This window comes from Saimiri boliviensis, chromosome 2, assembly GCF_048565385.1.
Source record: "Saimiri boliviensis isolate mSaiBol1 chromosome 2, mSaiBol1.pri, whole genome shotgun sequence".
NCBI classification, from domain to species: domain Eukaryota; kingdom Metazoa; phylum Chordata; class Mammalia; order Primates; family Cebidae; genus Saimiri; species Saimiri boliviensis.
This window is the reverse complement of record NC_133450.1, coordinates 34,101,586-34,121,668: the sequence shown is the minus strand read 5'-3', so window position 1 is coordinate 34,121,668 and position 20,083 is coordinate 34,101,586. Positions and strand designations below refer to the sequence as shown.

At 44.8% G+C, this 20,083-nt stretch overlaps 1 protein-coding gene across 2 annotated transcripts in view; it reads left to right on the top strand.

Moving 5' to 3' along the window:
- The first annotated feature begins 405 nt into the window (after positions 1 to 405).
- SUSD6 (sushi domain containing 6) overlaps positions 406 to 20,083 on the top strand; it is a 106,434-nt gene continuing 86,756 nt past the window's right edge. The window contains exon 1 of one of the 2 annotated variants that reach the window (XM_074393071.1): positions 406 to 674. The gene's annotated coding sequence lies outside the window, so the exon portion shown is untranslated. Of the gene's footprint in view, positions 675 to 698; positions 1,031 to 20,083 lie in introns of those variants that run through there. The other variant, XM_074393072.1, reaches the window with a different exon arrangement.

Sequence of the window (20,083 nt, the reverse complement as noted above, 5' to 3'; positions counted from 1 at the left end):
TTCTCCTGCCTCAGCCTCCTGAGTAGCTGGGATTACAGGCACGTGCCACCACGCCCAGCTAATTTTTTTGTATTTTTAGTAGAGACGGGGTTTCACCATGTTGACCAGGATGGTCTCGATCTCTTGACCTTGTGATCCACCCACCTCGGCCTCCCAAAGTGCTGGGATTACAGGCTTGAGCCACCGCGCCCGGCTGAGAGACCGTCTCTTTAAGGCCCCCCCTCCCCAACCGCGTCGCTTCTCCCGCGGGTACCTGGCCCCGCCGGCGGCGCGTGCGTGCAGAGCCTTCCGGCGGGGCGGTCCCTGCGGCGCGACGCCGGCACGACGCCGGCGCGACGCCGGCGCGACGCCCGCGCTGTTGCGTGCGCGCCTAGCCCCGCCCCTTCCCTGCCCCTCCTCCCTTCCGCGGGGCCTGCCCCGCCCGCGCGGTACAGCTGGGTCAGTGACGCGGGCGCTGCTGCCGCCGCTACTGTTGCGTTCTACTCTCCGAAGCCGGCGACCACCCCGCCGCCTCCCTCCCTCCCGCGCGTTTCCTCTGCCCACAGCGCCGGCCAGCGCGAGCCAGACCAGGGCACGCGGGGCCTCGCTTAGACCTGAAAGGGTTGCGGGCGCGCGCAAGCGGCGGCGTGGAAGCAGTGAGCGCCCCCCTCCCGGAGGTCTCTGCCGGCTCCCGGGTGAGTTGTCACCGCGGCCGGGGGGCGGCAGGGCCGGCATTGTGCCACCGGCGCGCCCGGCTGGCTGTCAGGGGCGCGGGGCCAGCGTAACCGCCGGGCAGGAACGCTGGCCGAAGCCCGAGCCGGCGCCGGCGGCTCCCCGCGCCTCTCCGCGCCTGCCTGCTGTCACCCGCTCGCGAACCGAGCCGCTGGGAGCCCGGCGCTGGAGTGGAGCGGCCGGCGGGCCGGCGGTGGGGGCTGCGCGGCTGGGGAGACAGGCAGCTGGTTTGCGGCCGGGAACTTGGTGACTCGCGGTCCGGGGCGCGCCGTCCCGCGTCACTGCCCGGGCAGCGCCAGGAGAGCCGCACGCCGTGCCGGTAGGTGCAGAGGAGGTGGGCAGAGGCCCTCTGTGCCACTGTCATTACTGCCCTCAGCCTGATAAAGCTGCGGGGCTTGCGCTGGGGCAGGGCTGGCTTAGAGAGGGTGGATTTCCTGAGGAAGTCTCAGAGCTCGCCGGTGCGCACGGCAGCTTTCGGGAGCCCCGGCGCCTTGGCTGCTCTTTAATCTCAAAAACTTCTCTTCTTAACCAGGCCAGACTCCCCGAAACCAGCTCTTTTCTTTCAGAAAGTAGGCACGGACATACAGCCTTTGCTTTTCACTCCTGGTTAAGAGACCCCAGCTGTGAGTGTGGATCTGACTCTCCCGCATGGGAGTCGTGGCTGAGGAGCTGCAGAAGTGGAGAAAAGTTACCCTGGAAGAATTTAGGAGCAAGAGGGGGAGGTGGTTATGGTCCCGGGACCGCAAGACCCAGAGCAAAGAGGCGTCAAAAAGTCTTGGGCTGGTTAAAGGGAAGCTGGCTTCTGGGCAGAGGCCTAAAGCTGTTGTTCCCACAGAATTTCCTCTCGGTGGCCGGCGACATGCTGGGCTTTGTTGCTCTTGCTAACTGGGCTCCTGTGCGCTCTTTCAGAGGTGCGGGAAGATTACCCGCTTCAATTAGGCCTAGGGATTTACCTCCTTTTTTGATCTACAGAGATGGGAAGTGTGTCTTTCCACCCCTCACGGTAGTTACTTCATTTCTCGCTGTTTTCTTTCCTCTGGTGTAAAAAATACAAAGGAGTTATGCACACACACTTTTTCTGTTTTGGGAATTCCAACCCAAATTGTCACCATTAAGTGGAGGCTAGTAGAGACATGTGGTTGGCATTGACTTCTGAGTTCTCTGGGCTTTGTATTTTTGGCTAGAAGCATATTCAACCAGAAATTAAAATTTTCTTAGAGTTGGGGAGGTATGTCTGCACCTCAGGAAAGAAGGTATTTAATTAAGCAGCAATAATATGAAAAGGTTCTTGAGTACCAAGCTTTGTGCTAAGGGCTTTACTTTCTTGAACATATTTAATAAACAACAGACTTTAGAGGTAGATATTATTATCCCCATTCTTCTAGTTGAGATTCAAACCAAACAAGTTAAATAACTTGCCCATGTCACATAGGTAGCTCGTGGTGGAGCCCACACTCTGAACTGCTAGTTTCTGGTTTGTTTACGTTTTGATAAAAGTGAAATTGGAGTCTTTCTAAAACCTTCTCAAAGCACTGCTGCTTCAGGCTGTTTCTCAGATCACGAGCATTCTAAACTCTTTTTCCAGGGTACCTACTGATGGTATGTTTGCCTAAGATTCATTTGTTCATTCTTTCATTTGGTACTCCCAAGTATTTATGTGATACAGAATGTATGCCAGGCACTGTGCTAGGTATTACCGATTCTTCATTGAGTAAGTCAGAATCTAGCTCTCATGGACTCACAGTCTTTCAGTCAATTTGTTTTGGTTTATGTTGGACTTTCATTGGTGGCCATTTACTGCTGAAGGAACTTCTGCCCAGTCAGTTAAACAAAGGACAGTATTGGTATGAGTCCTGATTTTTTGAGTAATTAAGTAAGTAAGTAATTTTTTGGATACTGTAGTAGAAATGGCATATGAAACAAATTCTCACTTACACCTAGATGGGGACAATGCCAGAGTGCTCTGTGTGTAAACCCTGAGAGCAAACCCACTGTCAAATGGCCAAGTTTGACTTCTTTGACTGAGGCCTGCCTTCTGAAAGCCCAGAATTTGGTTAGATAGAAGGGGAAGAAAGGTAGAGTAAGGTGTTACTGATGCAGGCTGGCAGATAAAGAGACCTCAGCACTTTGTTTTCCGGCCAGTTTCTGAGGTGTGGTGATTGAACTTGTGTTTTGTTTTGTTTTGTTTGAGATGATATCTTACTCTGTTACCCTGGCTGGAGTTTAGTGGCACAGTCTTGGCTCACTGCAACCTCCACCTCTCGGGTTCAAGCGATTCTCCTGCCTCAGCCTCCTGAGTAGGTGGGACTGCAGGTGCGTGCCACCATGCCTGGCTAATTTTGTATTTTTAATAGAGATGAGGTTTCACCTTGTTAGCCAGGCTGGTCTAGAGCAACTGACCTTGTGATCTGCCCACCTTGGCCTCCCGAAGTACTGAGAGTACAGGTGTGAGTCACCACACCCAGCCTGAACTTGTGTTCTTATGTAATGGTGCATCTCTCAGTAGGGGATATCCTCCTTTGCTCTTTTGCTGGGGCAGCAATTCCTGCAGCAGCCTTCCCCCTACACACACACACACACACACACACACACACACACACCCCCTTCCAAAACTTAATAATTCACCTGGCTTCTTAAAAGGGACAGCAATTCCTGCAGCAGCCTTCCCCCTACACACACACAACACACACACACACACACACACACACACACACACACCCTTCCAAAACTTAATAATTCACCTGGCTTCTTAAAAGTTAGAACTTTCAAATTTATTGCTACTAAACATTGTTTCACTCCCTCCACACTTGTCCATTTTCCACATAAAGACTTGGCTTTTGCTTCAAATATTTTCTTGTGCCCATTTTTCATATCCTTAGCTCTTCTGACAACCAGGTTACTACTGGTGTCATTTGTGGGCTTTGAGAAATACAGCATCTTAAAAAAAAAAATATTGAGGTACGTTCTCTTCCTCATTTCAGTACCAAACAAGTGAACTGTGGAGAATGAAGCAGAACCATTTGACAGCAGAGAGGGAAAGCCAGAGGGCACACATGATTTTCTTTCCCCTCTAGTTCCCGTTTACCAAGGGACCGTTCACACTTGCAGGCCTGAAAGTCGGCAGATCTACTGGGCCCAGGTTGTGTAATTGCCGTACATGAAGCAAATTATTAAGCTCCAGAACTGACGTGTTATCCCTGGTTGAAGCTGACAAGCAGGATCTATTTTCCCTCTTCTTTCTGCCTGGACACTATGGAAGTCTTGTTAGAGGGTGTTTCCTCAAGCAGTAGGAGAAAGATCTGAAGGAGCCAGTAGAGGAAGGAGCCCCATGTCTTGTCTTTTTCTTTTCTTTTCTTTCTTTCTTTCTTTTTTTTTTGAACTTTGAGAGCAAACAGTGCTTTGTTGCAGACTTGAATGTTGAGGATTAGGACATTTGGTTAAGGGTAAACTTTGGGACAAATGCAAAACTAGGGGAATAGAGACTCTGTCTCCAGGTTTCTCATGAGTTCCATAGTACTCAGGAACCTTCGGGTGGACTGTCCTTGAACATCAAGATCTGTTCACTCACCTGGAAACCATCATTCTCAGCAAACTGACACAAGAGCAGAAAATCAAACACCGTATATTCTCGCTCATAGGCGGGTGTTGAACAATGAGAACACATGGACACAGGGAGGGGAGCACTACACACTGGGGTCTGTTGGGGGGAAATGGGGGAGGGGCGGGGGGTGGGGAGGTGGGAAGAGATAGCATGGGGAGAAATGACAGATACAGGTGAGGGGACGGAAGGCAGCAAAGCACACTGCCATGTGTGTACCTATGCAACAATCTTGCATGTTCATCACATGTACCCCAAAACCTAAAATGTAAGAAAAAAAAAAAAAAAAAGAAAAAAAAAAAAAAAAAAAAAAAAAGATCTGTTCACTCCACCCCTGGCTTAGATTCAAGGCAACAGCCATTGTGTATCCCTTGGATGAGCATAAGTTTATGTTTCTGTGTAAGAACCTTTCATTTGAAAAAGTACAAGTTCTGGGGAAAGAGGTAACTCTTAACAAAAACCTCTTAGGTTTTTGTGGCAGAGCCTGTTAGCCACCTGTGTTCTTCCTGTGCTCACGTTATCTGCAGTGATGTCTTTTTTCTTCCCGTTTTAGTTTTTTTGGCCTGGAAATCAGCAGGGTTCCTCCATTTGCTCTCTCATTCTCTGGTTCTTTCTTGAGTGTGGAAGTCACTCTGCTGGTGGACCTTGCAGTGGCACTGAGCTGGGTCACTTCAGCGGTGAAAGGTCAGCTCTGCTACTGTCAAGGTTTGGGGACAGTTAAGCGTCTGTGAAGGTACTGGATACAGCGACAGCAGGAAGTGCAGCAGTGAGAACTGAAACCGGTTTTACAGACTGTGGTGTTGGCCTGTGATGTACCCTCCCTCCCTGGCTCCTATATCTCAAAAAAGGAAAATAGCCATGCTTGAAACATCTGAAGGCTGTGTGCCAAGAATTCACGCAGTACTCCTGAAACAGGATATTACTGAAGCATTTTTCTCAAACAGAAACAGATGTAGTTCCCTGTTACTGTTGCCAGTGTTAGTAGATCCTTAAAATTACCTGATAGCAGTGTGCCCTTAAATGTACTCCCCTCTCCTACACACATATACAAGTGTCTTATTTTATTTTATTTTCTGGCAATGCCTCCTTGCTTGATTTGAGGAAAGTTAGCCTGGGATTCCTGATGACAATAATAGATTCTCAGTGGGTTTGCAGACGGCAGAGGTGGTGACTGACAATTCTTTATTACTCAGAAAAGGATTTTCTATGGTGAAAAATGATTCAGGATTCTGCAGTTGGAGATTGGATACAAAACCTCAGAGAAGAGAGACAAATAGGGATCTTTCCCAGCCTCCCCTTTCTTGCCACCCTTTCTAGAGGAGAGGGAATGTCTAATCTTTGCAAGTCTAACCTACTGCCAGCAGTGACTTGCCTTCAGCCACAGACATTTAAGATTAGAGCGTGGAATTGCCCTTTATGTAAACTGTCTTTGCTGAAATTTTCTTTGCCTAGACTAGGCTTCAGCTTCTGACGGAGAGTAAAATGAAACTGGCTTCTGGGAATGGCATAAGAGCCTGTTTATCTGATTCTTCCTTCTTTAGATTGTTCTCAGTTGAGCTCAGCAAAGTGGACAGAGGCTTGTAAAGGTAACTTGAAAAAGGAAACAAAGTGATTTTGCTTGATTTGCATTTTAAATTATAGCGGTCTGTGCAAACTGAAGGAAGACTGAGGTGTTTTTTTGGTGGGGAGGCACAAGATTACAGATAGCTTAGAAAGTGGAAGGGAAAAAAATCACCATGATTCTACCACTCTAACATAAACATGATGTGTATTTTGTTTTCTCCATCTTCAGTTGGTAGTACCTGTACATTCAACTTTGTATTTTTTTCATTTAGCTTTTTTTTTTACATGTCATAAAATTCACCCATTTAAGGTACAGTTCAGTGGTTTTTAGTTTATTTCCAAGAATTTTACAGCTATCACCATAATCTAATTTTGGAATATTTTTATCACCCCCGAAAGGCACTCCCTATTTCTCAACAATCCCACCTAGCCCTAGGCAACCACTAATCTTCCTTTTCTCTCTATAGGTTTGCCTATTTGGACATTTCATATAGATGGAATCATATAATATGTGGTCTTTAATAACTGACTTCTTTCACTTAGGATAATGTTTTTGAGGCTTATTCATGTTTTAGTGTGTACCAGTACTTAATTCCATTTTATTGCTGAATACTATTCTATTGTATTGATATACCACATTTTGTTTATCCATTCATCAGCTGATGGACAGTGGGGTTGTTTCTGTTTTTTTATTATAAATAATATTGCTAAGAACATCTGCGTATAAGTTTTTCTGTGGGGGTATATGTTTTCATTTCTCAAGGAGGCATCTTTAAAGCTGCATCCATCCATATCTGCACTTTGAGGTTAACATTCTACACGGTTATGCAGTTTGTTTGAGGAAGAATAGCGTTATTAGAGTAAACTCTTGGTCCTGCTATGGTATTGTGGATATTGCCCTGAATCAAGAAAAGATGCCACCAAAAAAATCCAAAACCCAAAAACAGAAAGAGAAAATTCTGTTTTTAAGTTTGAACTCTCCAGTAGCATTGTTTCCAAATATTTGGTGCAGAACTTTAACCATTGGTGAGAGGTGACAGACACAGCAGTGCCTAAATTCAGTGCACATGTACTGCTACTTAAAAAAAAAAAAAAAAAAAGGATTTTCAATGTGAAGCCTCAGCTCTAAATCTCATCTTTGTGTTTTATAGAGAGAAATTTACCGTGAACCCCCAGGGCCTTCCTTATCAAATGTGATTTATAGTTCTCAGAGGCTTTTCCTTTTCTTGTGAAAAATTCCATGCCAGGGTTCTGTGCACATGCTCAGAGGCTTCTGCTAGGTTGGGGAGTGGAATGCCTATTGAATAGAGAGCCCACCAGCAAGGTAGGGAGGAGGGAGAGGGGCTGTGAGTGCCCTGAAAGTGTAGATCTGAGAAAGAGTGCTCTTTAGAGCAGCTCCCACAGGGCTTTTCCAGGTGGACTTCAGGTGTAACCTGAGGTTAAAAACAGATCATGCCAGACAAAAAAAAGGAGCAGATGGTGCTGCATGGAGTGTCATTTCCTCTACAGGATGTGTCCCTGGGTGGTTTTACATCATGCCAACCATATTAATGAAATACTGCAAAAGAATGTCTTCTTTTGCCCTTGTTCTGATTGGAACCACAGGTCGAGTTTTCCTAATCTGAAATCTGAAATGCTCCAAAATCTTAAACTTTTTGGGCATCCACATGATGGAAAATTCTACACTTGACCTCATGTTTTGGGCCACAGTCACAACTACCTTCAGGCTATGTATATTAGGTGTATATAAAACATAAATGGATTTTGTGTTTGGACTGGGGTCCCATCTCTGAGATACCCGATTATGTATATGCAAATATTCCAAAATCCGAAATATTTCTGGTCCCAAGCATTTCTGATAAGGGATACTCAGCCTGTACTAGTACTTGTGACCAACAGCTAGTCTTGCTTTCCTTGTTCCTAGATCCCTACTAAAAGCTCTTGAAAGTGTGCATATGCAGGCTTCCTAATGGTTTAACAGAGGGTCAAGATGGTTACACCACAGAAAAACAGGAGGAATAGGGCACATGCCCTTTGTCCAGCAAGACAGACAACAACTAGGAACATGAATAATCTTCTCTGGGTTCCTATATGTTTAACCAAGGCCAAGGATCAGTTCTTCTAGAAAGATTCCTCCTGTGTGTGGGTATAAATGTGTGTGAATGCAACCATAACTTCCCTGCCAAAACTCATTGCCGAAAATTTTGTGAATTGGAACAGGCCCTACCTGTTCATGCAAATTCGACTCCCAAATTCTAGGAGTTTCTATAGGTTGAGTGAAGTGAGACAAGACTGTTATTTGAAGATCCAAATTCTTCACTCTTGATATCTAGATGCTACCAAAACTCCTTGCACAACAAAGTATGTGAAGAGAGACTCTAGGCTCATGAAATGTTAAAGTTGGAAAAATGGGACTTTGGGGTTGTACTTATTCTTATAGAAAGGCAGATGGGAAATGGATGCTCAGAGCTGACTTGCCTGAGAGGTGAAAGGGCTAGTGGAGAAGCCAGGGCTCCTGATGCCTAGTCTACTGCTTTTCTGTCCCAGTGTGATCACTTCTTTGTTTTTCCCCATCCTCTGGGCCTGGTCCAGAAATAGGGATTGGGAGTCCAGCAGGGTATCGTCATTCATATTGTTGGGAACAAATTCAAGTTACTTCTGTGATTGTAGTTTTGAGTCTAATAGTGAAGTTACAAAGGAAATGAGTCTTTAAGTCCAGTTCTTCTGAAAGAAAATGGGTGCAGAGTCCTCAGGGCTGATCTGCCTATGGAGTAGTCATCCTTTTTATTCCTTTACTTTCTTAATAAACTTGCTTTCACTTTAAGAAATGGGTGTTGTGTTTAGGCTCGGCCTGCTTAACTTTTAAATCTCTGTGTTGTGTATCTTTGCCATTCATAAATGCCCCCTAGCCCAGTATGTTGGCTCAGGCCTGTAATCCCAGCACTTTGGGAGGCTGAGGTGGGACAATTGCTCAAGACCAGTTCAAGACCAGCCTGGGCAACATAGTGAGCGCCCCCATCTCTTCAGAAAAAAAAAATTAAAAATTAACTGGACATGGTGGCACACACCTGTAGTCCCAGCTACTTGGATAACTGAAGAGGGGAGGATTGCTTGAGCCTGGGAAGTCAAGGCTGCAATGAGCTATGATGTCGCCACTGCACTCCAGCCTGGGTGACACAGTTAAGATCTTGTCTCAAAGAAAAAAACCTACCTGACCCCAGGCCAATGGGATGTGTTCTCCATCTGGGAGAATTGATCCCTCCTCCACACCCCTTTAACCGAGCAAACCCTTCAGAGCTGTGGTCCTGACTTCCTTGGGCTTATTGTATATGAAATCAGCTACCCAACTAAATGCAGCGTGAACGCACATCTCTAACTGTATGTTCCTAACCAGGCAGGAAGGAAGCAGGTCATGTATACTGGCTTTCCCCATCCCAGAAAGCCAGTGAACAGAGTCTTGTGTTCAGTGGGTGCTGCTGTTGCAGTTGTCATTCTTTTTTTTTTTTTTTTTTGAGACAGAGTTTCGCTCTTGTTACCCAGGCTGGAGTGCAGTGGCACTATCTCTGCTCACCGCAACTTCTGGCTCCCGGGTTCAGGCAATTCTCCTGCCTCAGCCTCCTGAGTAGCTGGGATCACAGGCACGCGCCACCATGCCCAGCTAATTTTTGTATTTTAGTAGAGATGGGGTTTCACCATGTTGACCAGGATGGTCTCGATTTCTTGACCTTGTGATCCACCCACCTCGGCCTCCCAAAGTGCTGGGATTACAGGCTGCAGTTGTCATTCTTGAGGCATTGCTAGACAATTAACCAATGGTATGTTATCTGGTCTACCCCTTTATCAATCCTCCATCTGCCTTCAGGTGGAAACTCTGGCTTGGGAAGACTATCTCCCTCCTTGTTTCTGTTCTGTGGGGATTTTGCTTGTTGCACAACAGAATAGTAAGAAAAATAGGCTCTGAGTTTCATAAAAATTCATTGATCCATCTTTCCTTTATATGTACCCTCAAGTCATAATAATTTGTGAGCTGATAATCTAGTTATGCTATGATGTCAGGCTGGTGGGAGACTGGTAGGTGGTTGCTGCAGAAACCAAAGGGAAGTAAGTCTAGTTGTCTGGCAAATAATTAGTGAATGCCTGTTCTAGGCGCTAGGTATACAGTTGTGAACAAAGAACAAAATGGACATAGTACTTGCTGGCATGGAGTTAGCAGATGGGGAATACTCATGAGGTTTTTGAGAGTGGTGTTGGAGGAATCGTTTGTGTACAGCAGACTTTCAGCTTGACGGCTCAGGCTTTGTCAGTTATTTCTGTGCTCCAAACCACAGTCACTCTGGAAGGAAGAACTTGAAAAGTATGGTTAGAGACTTCCCCTTAGGCTCCCTATTAAAGAAATGAATTGTCTTTCTCTGCAGTGAGCTAGCTCTAGGAGTTTGATCTCCTTTGAGGATTCCTGTTTTCTGGCAATTTAATCAACCAGTTTTTAATGCTTTCAGACCCTGACATATCCTATTTTTAATTAAAGGGAAAAGGACTGGGAGAAGGGGAATAGAGAGGATCAGTAGAATGAATTCCTTTGGTAATCTTTTTTCTTCTTCCATCTCTCTCAAGCCTCAATTTTAGATAGAAATGTTGATTTGTGAGGTCTCTTCCTTATTTGTGGCTTTACAACCTGCTGGGGGCAGTAAAGTATCTAGTTCCCAGTAAACAAAGGCCCCCCCCTCTTATATTTTATCTCTTTGGATAGCCATCTCTATGTAGGCCCTGGTTTCAGGCTGACATTGGAAGTTCCCTGAGTTCAGTGACTGTCTCATCCAATTCCTTGTACCCCCTCCTGGATTAATTGAATGATTAATAAATGATTGACCTGGTGTAGGGGATTAAAATAACAAGTACAGGAGGGCAAGGTGACTTTGAGGCCATGAGCCTTGATGACAAGGAATGAAAGAGTGGTATTATTGATGAAATTCTAAAAATGGAGACATTTGGAGGGAGGCCTGGTTTGAGTGAAAAACAAATTAAACGGTGTTAAAAAGCTGTTAACATTCAGCAAGTTCACCCTGTCTGGTGGCAGGAAAAGAAAAGCTCAGGAACCATGGCAGTGGAAGGTGAAGGAAAGAGGTATTGGAGGTTGTCCAGAATGTTTTAGCAAGGCCAGTCAAAAACAAACTACAGGACTCCCTTATTACAGGGGTGAAGACCAGAAAGTCATCCCTGCTAATTTTTAGGTAGCAGGTCTTTGCTTCTAGAATTCTGTTCTTTTAAAAGCCTTGGAGAGGCATCATTCATTCCTGAAAGCCAACCTACACCTCTGCCTCTGCAGTTTAGTATCCAGTGTGTCAGGCTGCAAGCAAGGAAGTAGTTAACACTTTTTTCTTTGTTCTCCACAATTGAGCTCTTTTGGGGGACAGTTCTACTTCTGGAATTATATAATTGTGTCGGTCATCTCCTCTGAAGGTCTGTCCATGCTTCTTTAAAAGCACATCATTGAAAGAAGGGTGCTCTGTACCAATGCTGACATGCTTTTTTCTTGGGTTATACGTGAACAATGGTAGAATGAACAGATTTCAGGGCTTTTAGTGTTGGTATAACTTTCTGTGAATAGTGAAGGTATTAGGAGGCTAATGTTAAGGCAACAGGTGGGGTGGTTTTACAAGTACCACATCTGAACTCATTAATTGATCAAGTATTTATCAGATGCTCTTTCCTATATGCTAATTATCTCCCCACAGGAATTCTTTGCAGCACTAAGTTTAACACTTAATTATACTTTTTTATATGGTGATCCAGTGTTTTCTTGGCTTGTTTTTGTTTTGAAAAAGGGTCTTGCTCTGTCACTCAGGCTGGAGTATGGTGGCACCATTGCAGCTCAGTGCAGCCTTGACCTCCTGGGCTTAAGCAATCCTCCTACCTCAACCTCCTGAATAGCTGGGACTACAGGCATGCGACACCAGGCCCGGCTAATTTTTTAGAGAGGTAGAGATGGGGTTTTACCATGTTTCCCAGGCTGTTCTTGAACTCCTGGACTCAAGCGATCTGCCTGCGTCAGCCTCCCAAAGTGCTGGGATTATAGTCATGAGCTACCATGCCTGGCCCACTGTTTTGGTTAGTCTCTTCTCATAAATTTCAACCTCCTTGAGGACGGGTTATGTTTCCCTGCGTTTACTATGGAGACTGGACGTCCATATTGATAGCAGTAAAGATTTCTTCATTTTACACACTGCTTTCTTTTCTTTTTTTTGAGATGGAGTCTCTGTTGTGCAGGCTAGAGTGCAGTGGTGTGATCTCAGCTCACTGCAACCTCTGCCTCCCAGGTTCAAGCAGTTCTCCTGCCTTAACCTCCTCAGTAGCTCAGATTGCAGGTGTCTGCCATGACGCCCAGCTGATTTTTGTATTTTTAGTAGAGGTGAGGTTTCACCATGTTGGTCAGGGTGGTCTTGAACTTCTGACCACAAGTGATCCACCTGCCTTGGCCTCCCAAAGTGTTTGGATTACAGGCGTGAGCCATAGCACCTGGCCAAACTGCTTTCATGTAAGATACCTCATACTGTCAGGAAGATCGTAGTCCCATTTTACGAATGAGAAAGGTAAGATCTTTGGCAACCAGTATGCATTTGGCAGCAACTGTACTTGTATATAGTAGTGATGTTAAGTCAGCAGGGGCTCGAATGCTAAATGAGACACTGGTATGGTAGAACATGTTGAGAGATGGGAAACCTCCTAGAATTGCAGACTTGATTAACTTGCCAAGGAACAGCAAACAGCAATATGATAGCAATAGCCCCTTTTTTGGTTCTTCCATCCCCATCTCGGCACAGGTACTCTAAGGTCAGCATGTTTTTGTGTACTCATGCAACAAAAATATGAACATGTGCATACAGTCATGCACTGTCTAATGATATTTTGCTGCATATGTGATGGTGGTTCTGTAAGATTATAATGGAACTGAAAAATTTATATTACCTAGTGACATTGTAGTCATGGTAAGGTCATAGCACAGTGCATTACCCACCTGTTTTCGGTGATGCTGGTGTAAACAAATCTACAGCATGGCCAGTTGTAATAGAGTCTAGCACTTACAAATATGTACAGTACATAATACTTGATGATAATAACTATGTCTCTGGTTTTTGTATTTACTATATTTTTTGTCATCAACATAGACTGTACTCCTTCTACTTAGAGAAAACCCCCCCAAAAACCAGTTAACTGTGAAATAGCCTCAGGCAGATTCTTCAGCAGGTACTCCAGGAGGCATTGTCATAGGAGATGACAGTTCTGTTACTGCCTTTGAAGACCTCCTGGTGGGATAAGATGTGGAGGTAGAAGACAGTGTTATAGATGAGGCCCTTTGTAGGCCTAGGATAATGTGTGTGTTTGTATCTTAGTTTTTTTTTTTTTCTTAACAAAAGATTTTTTAAAACTAGAAAATAGCTTATAGATAAGGATATAAAGAAAGAAAATATTTTGGTACATCTGTATGTCTTAATCTAAGGGTTATTATAAATGAGTCTGAAAGTTTAAAATAATTAAAAAGTTTATAAAGTAAAAAAGTCAGAGTAAGCTAAGGCTAATTTATTGAAGAAAAAATGTTTTAAATGTAGTGTACAGTGTTCATAAAGTCTACAGTAATGTACAGTAATGTCCTAGGGCTTCACACTCACTCTTTGCTTGGTCACCCAGAGCAATTTGCTGTCCTGCAAGCTCCATTCATGGAAAGTGCCCTATACAGATGTACCATTTTTTCTCTTTTATACCATAGTTTATTGTATTTTTCTCTGTTTAAATATGTTTAGATACATGAATAATTACCATCATGTTAGAATTGCCTACACTATTCAGTAACATATCTGTTATACAGGTTTGTAGCCTAGGCTACGCCATGTAGCTGAGGTGTATAGGTAGGTTATGCCATCTAGGTTTATATAAGTGCACTCTGTAATGTCCACACAACAACAGCATTGCCTAGTAACACATTTTTCAGAAAGTATCCATGGAATCAGAGTGACCCTGTTTCAGTTTCAGTTCTGCTATGTATCAGCTATGTGACCTTGAGCAAATTTAACCTCTTGGATACTTTTATCATTTGTAGGATAGAAATGATATTAACACTATCTATCTATAGAAGGATAACTACCAAAATATTAATGATTGCCTGGTGTGGGGAATTCTGGATGTGAATGGTAAAGGATTAAACTTCTTAAACTTGCTTTTTGTTTCATTTGAATTTTTTACTGTTGGCAAGTATAACTTGAATAATTTAAAAATTACATTTAAAGGTACTCCCTTGTAGAATTTTTATGAAAATCAAATGAAATAGGATATTTAAAAAGGTGGATAAGTGCCTGACAACTGAACGATACTCAAGTGGCTCACACCTGTAATCCCAGCACTATAGGAGGCCGAGACAGGCAGATCACCTGAGGTCGGGAGTTTGAGACCAGCCTGACCAACATGAAGAAACCCCACTGCTACTAAAAATGTAAAATTAGCCAGATATGGTGGTGCATGCCTGTAATCCCAGCTACTTAGGGAGGCTGAGGCAAGAGAGTTGCTTGAACCCGGGAGGCAGAGGTTGCAGTGAGCTGAGATCGTGCCATTACAACAAGAGCAACAAGAGCAAAACTCCATCTCAAAAAAAAAAAAAAAAAGAATTGGGGAAGTATTAATTAGTGGCTGACCCTTTTGTAGTGTTAGATGTTCTGCGTGGCTTTGAGTAAGTCTCTTAACTTTGTTAAGCTTTAGCTTTTTTAACTGAAATTGGGAGTTAAGAGTAGTGTCTATTCCATGGGGGGTTTTGAGGATTAAATGAGACTAGACGATTAAGCGGTGAACCCAATATCTGGCACATAGTAAGTACCCGGTAAATATTAGCTGTTACCAACTTTTATCCTCAAACTATGCTTGAAGAGAGGAGGCAGTTTTATCTACCTTAAAGTTACAGAAAAGGAGGCACAGAGTAGTAGGAGACTTTTCCTATGGCTAGATGTTGAGTTAGCAGCAGAAACATGGCTGACGCCTACATAGTCTTCATATTTCAGTGTTCCCCTATCAGTGGGTGGCAGCAAACCACGGAGGCCTTGCGGATGTGCAGACAGGAAGCACTGGCCAGGACTGCGGATGTGAAACAGCAGAACATGGCCAGTCTGGACAGAGAGGGTTAGCAAGGGTCAGTGTGTTTGGTGGGTCTGAGTGAGAGAAGCCAGCTTAGGACCACATCCAGAATGACCAAAGGCAAGGGCTTGTTTTCTTTCTCCTTTTTTCCCGTGTCCTACTGGTCTTGTAGGTGGCACATTCCCTCCTTTTCCCCTCCTGGGCTCAGTTCTCTGAACTCTGTCACATCTATAAAATCAGGCGTAGCCTTCTCCGTGAAATTGTCCCTGCTGCTGGAGTCCACGCTGACAGCCACACCACTTGATTCTGCTCATCCTTTTCCACTTTCATCCTGGATGGCCTGCATGAGGATGACTTTGCTTCTCTAGGGAAGGCCTCTCCCTATACCAGTTAAGTGCTTCCCATGGTGTTCTATCTGCTCCTAGAACAATCTGCCTGTTTATGGGACAGAATGGTTGAGTTGAAGCCAGTCTTGGCGGGAAATAGGTTTTGAGCTTCTCTGTGGGCTCTTTTTCTATATATTTGCATTTTGAGAGGGGAAAAAAAGCCCTGAGTGATTTCTGCTCAGTATGGTTTCCAGAGAGTGTGAGATTCTCCTCCTCAAACTCAGCCCTGGGGCCAGAGCTCATTAAGCCCCCAGCTTACCACCTTCCCACCTTGGGTTTTTACAGTACACTTCTTATCCTTGCCCTTTCTGTTCTCTGCTTATCAGACCTTCCCACATTTGCCCTGCTCTCTTCCTGCTGCACAGGGGTCATGAAATACTTATTAGTTAAAAATACAGGCAATGCAGTGTTAAATTTTACCAATCTCAGTTTGCACAGTGAACTGGAAGATGACACGTGCATATTTGTACAGAGTCTTGCAGCACTTGATAGTTTTTGTCTGTGCATGTGTTTCAAATATTCCCTTCTCCAAATCTGCATTTAATGATGCCTGGCAAACCCTGTAGTTCACTTTTCATTTTTCAACATAGATATTCTTTGAATATCTCCTTGCTGTGGGTTTTGGGTTTACATTTAATAATTCCCCATCATGATCTGAAAAATATGAGCGGGCCTACCTTTGAAGCACCCATTTTTTCATGCTTAATACCAACCAAGTCACCACACTTTTTTTTCATTTTGTTTTGAGATAGGATCTCATTCTGTTGCTCAGACTGGCATGCAGTGGCTTGGTTATAGCTCACTATAGCTTTGAATTCCTGGACTCAAGTGATCTTCCCAGCTCAGCCTCCTAAGCAGGTTGGATTAAAAACATGCCCCACCACACCTGGCTAATTAAAAAAAATTTTTTTGGTTTGTTTTGCTATGTTACTCAGGTTGGTCTTGAACTCCTGGCCTCAAATGATCCTCCTGCTTTGGCCTCTCAAAGTGCTGGGATTACAGGTGTGAGCCACTGCGACTGGTCTATTGCACTTCTTTAGAGGACTCTGCTCTGCCAACAGGTGGATCCTAGAGGATGTTAAAGACCTCATAGAAGGGACCCTCTTACTCTTAAATAATTGCAAAATAAGAATTGGAGAAGTAACCCTCCTACCACCACGATAAAAAAGTCCCTCTAAAACACGCGTTGTTCAGGACCTTTATTATGTTGCTCTAGTATTTATCTGGTTTTTGAAGATAGTCTTGCTTAAATTAATTCTGATTTTGAGAGTGATGACTGAAAGTTTTGGAGAAGGTACTTAGAAAAGAGTGAAGCTCTGAGTTTATTTTAGGCCTAATCATGAATTTGCAGGAGCAGCTTTAGGATATCAGGGAGAGAGGCATGGCACACTGCCTTCGAGCTGTCATTAGGATGCCACCTTTTAGGGACATACTGTAGGCAGTCCTTGGTCTATGTAAAGCTGTGCCTGGGCATTATCAGAAATGAACCAGGTGGTATTTCTGGTAAAAGGCAAATGCTCTTGCTGTCAGAGTTAATTTTAAATATTTTTTTACATGTAAATGTGGGATTATGGGACTCTTTTTTGGGGGGGGCCTTAGTCTCATGGGAGTGCTGCTCTTACCTTACAGATAACTTTATTCCTTACTCTTGCCCAAAGTGACTCTTTTTAAAAAAAAAAAAAAAAAAAAAAAAGTCTCACTCTGCCACCCAGTCTGGAGGGCAGTGGGACGATCTTGGCTCATTGCAACCTCTGCCTCCTGGGTTCAAGTGATTCTCCTGCCTCAGCTCCCATGTAGCTGGGATTACTGGTACCTGCCACCACACCCGGCTAATTTTTGTATTTATATTAGTAATAGGGTTTCACCACGTTGGCCAGGCTGGTTTGGAACTCCTGACCTCAGGTGATCGGCCCGCCTCGGCCTCTCAAAGTGCTGGGACTACAGGCGTGAGCCACTGTGCCCAGCCCTAAAGTGACTCTTAACTCTGTCTTTCCAGCCCCTCTGATCATTTTCTCTTACCACATGGGTCATTTGTGGTGGCAAAGTACAAAGTGACCAGCCCTCTCTCTAGTAGAATTTGAAGGCCGTTGATGGGGTTGTATGCTTGCTACAGAGATACAGTTGGTAATGAAAGTGTGCAACATTTGAGTCATTCCTTTGGGTTAAGAGATCTGTATTTAGCAGATATGATACCTAGAAAGAGTGTTTGTATCAGAATATCCCAGAAAAGAAAGAAGAAAAATCCCCTGGGGCCGGGACAAGGCAGAAAGTATTGAATGTGTGCTCTGTGCCAGGCAGCATGCTCAGTGCTTTAACCTGGTAGGCCCATCTTCACTGTATAAATCAGGAAACCGAGCTCTGAAACATTAATTACTGTAATTTACTATGTTGGAACTAGAACCAAGGTTGGAGTGATTCCAAAGCCTGTGGCAGGTTTTTTTTTGTTTGTTTCTTTTTTTTTTTTTTTCTTTTTTTTTTTTTGAGACTGGATATCACTCTGTCACCCAGGCTGGAGTGTAATGGGGCTGTCTGGGCTCACTGCAGCCTCTACCTCCCCACCTCAGCCCCTGACCCCAGTAGCTAGGACTACAGGCACGCACCACCACGCCCAGCTAAATTTTGTATTTTTTGAAGAGACGGGGTTTTTCCATGTTGCCTAGGCTGGTCTTGAACTCCTGGGCTCAAGCGATCTGCCAGCCATGGCGTCCCAAAGTGCTGGGATTGCAGGCATGAGCCACTGAGCTCAGTTCTGCCTGTGGTTATTTTATGGCAGATAAAGTGGATTAGAATCTAATGTGGATTAGAAAGTTGGGGTGGGGGTTGAGGTAGTGAGGGAGAGAGAACAAATGCCTGGAGAAAGGAGGCTACAGCCAGGTGGGAGCTGCAGTGGAGGGGCACTTGGGGGTGAATGGTCCTGGTGAGAGTTTGGAAAAGAGAGTTTGGTTAGCAAAAAACAAGCTGAAGTGGCAGAGAGGTTGGAGGTCCCTTGGAGGGGGTATAATGTTGAATGATGGCACTTCTTCCCTGAGGGATGGAACAGAGGAGCCTGGAGGACCAGATAGCCTCTGTATTTAGGTAGATGGCGGCTGGGCCTCCACAGGAAGCCTTTTAATCCCTGGTATTTTTTTTTTTTTTTGAGACGGAGTTTCGCTCTTGTTACCCAGGCTGGAGTGCAATGGCGCGATCTCGGCTCACCGCAACCTCCGCCTCCTGGGTTCAGGCAATTCTCCTGCCTCAGCCTCCTGAGTAGCTGGGATTACAGGCACGTGCCACCATGCCCACCTAATTTTTGTATTTTTTTAGTAGAGACGGGGTTTCACCATGTTGACCAGGATGGTCTCGATCTCTCAACCTCGTGATCCATCCGCCTCAGCCTCCCAAAGTGCTGGGATTACAGGCTTGAGCCATCGCGCCCGGCCCAATCCCTGGTATTTATAGACTGGCCTGTACTCTACTGAAAGGCAGCTCCCATTTCAGTCAGTGAAAGCAACATTATCTGCCTTTGAAACATCACCTCCATGGATTCCCATTTGACCCAGTGGGAGGGACTGGGTAATGCCCGTCATATTATCCTAATTCACTGCTACCTCAGGTTGTTCAGGAGCACTTCTGCTGTTGCCCTCTGGGTGACTTCTGGCTGTCCCTCTCCTGCAGATGCTCCCTATCCTTTCAGGGATGAGTCAGAGCGGGGACTGGGAAAGGCAGCCCTCTTGTTTCTCTTCAAGTTGGCCAGGAATGCCCAAGAATGATGATTTTGGTTTGCCAACTTCTTGCCATGAGGCTGGGGTTGCTGTGTTTTACAGCACAACCAACTCTACAGTCAGTGTAATTCACTGTGGATTTATTGAGCATCTGCTAGCGTGTGTGTGTGTTTGGGGTGGCATATCAAAATGATGGAGGCAGGTTCTCTGACCTAAATGAGAGAAGATGGGTAAACAGCTCCCGTTGTCAGCAGTTGAGCTAGTTCCTTTTCCTTACCATAGGAAGTTTCCGTAAACATTGTCTTGTCTCATTTGCATGATTGTTGTGAGGTTCGAATATAGTGGTAATGGATTGAGACTGCTTCTAAAGGTATTAAGCTCTTAATTTATGTAAAACTTTCTTCAATATTACTAGGCAGGCTGATAATAAAAGCTAAGATATTGAATGCTTTCTGTGTGCCAGGCACTGCTATAAGTGCTTTGTATATATTAGCTTATTTAATCTTCATAGCAACTTTGAAGTAGATTGCTTGTGTACCCACTTTATAGATAAAAGAGGATTTAAAAAATTTGCTGAGGATGGCATAGGCGGTAAGTAGCAGAGCCAGGCAGTCTGAATGTTTGGCCAAACACTGTTTGGGCACTGTAAAAATCTTGTGGAAGTCAGGGAGGAGAGGTGGTCTCCCCGCCAAGGGAAGGCAGCAGTCAGGACTTACCCTCAGAGACCAGCAAGGAGCAGAGAATGGTCAGGCTGGTGCCTCAGAAAGCATCAGCATTTCTGCACAACTTAATTAAATTACTGAAACCTTGGCCGGGCGCAGTGGCTCAAGCCTGTAATCCCAGCACTTTGGGAGGCCGAGGCGGGTGGATCACGAGGTCGAGAGATCGAGACCATCCTGGTCAACATGGTGAAACCCCGTCTCTACTAAAAATACAAAAAATTAGCTGGGCATGGTGGCGTGTGCCTATAATCCCAGCTACTCAGGAGGCTGAGGCAGGAGAATTGCCTG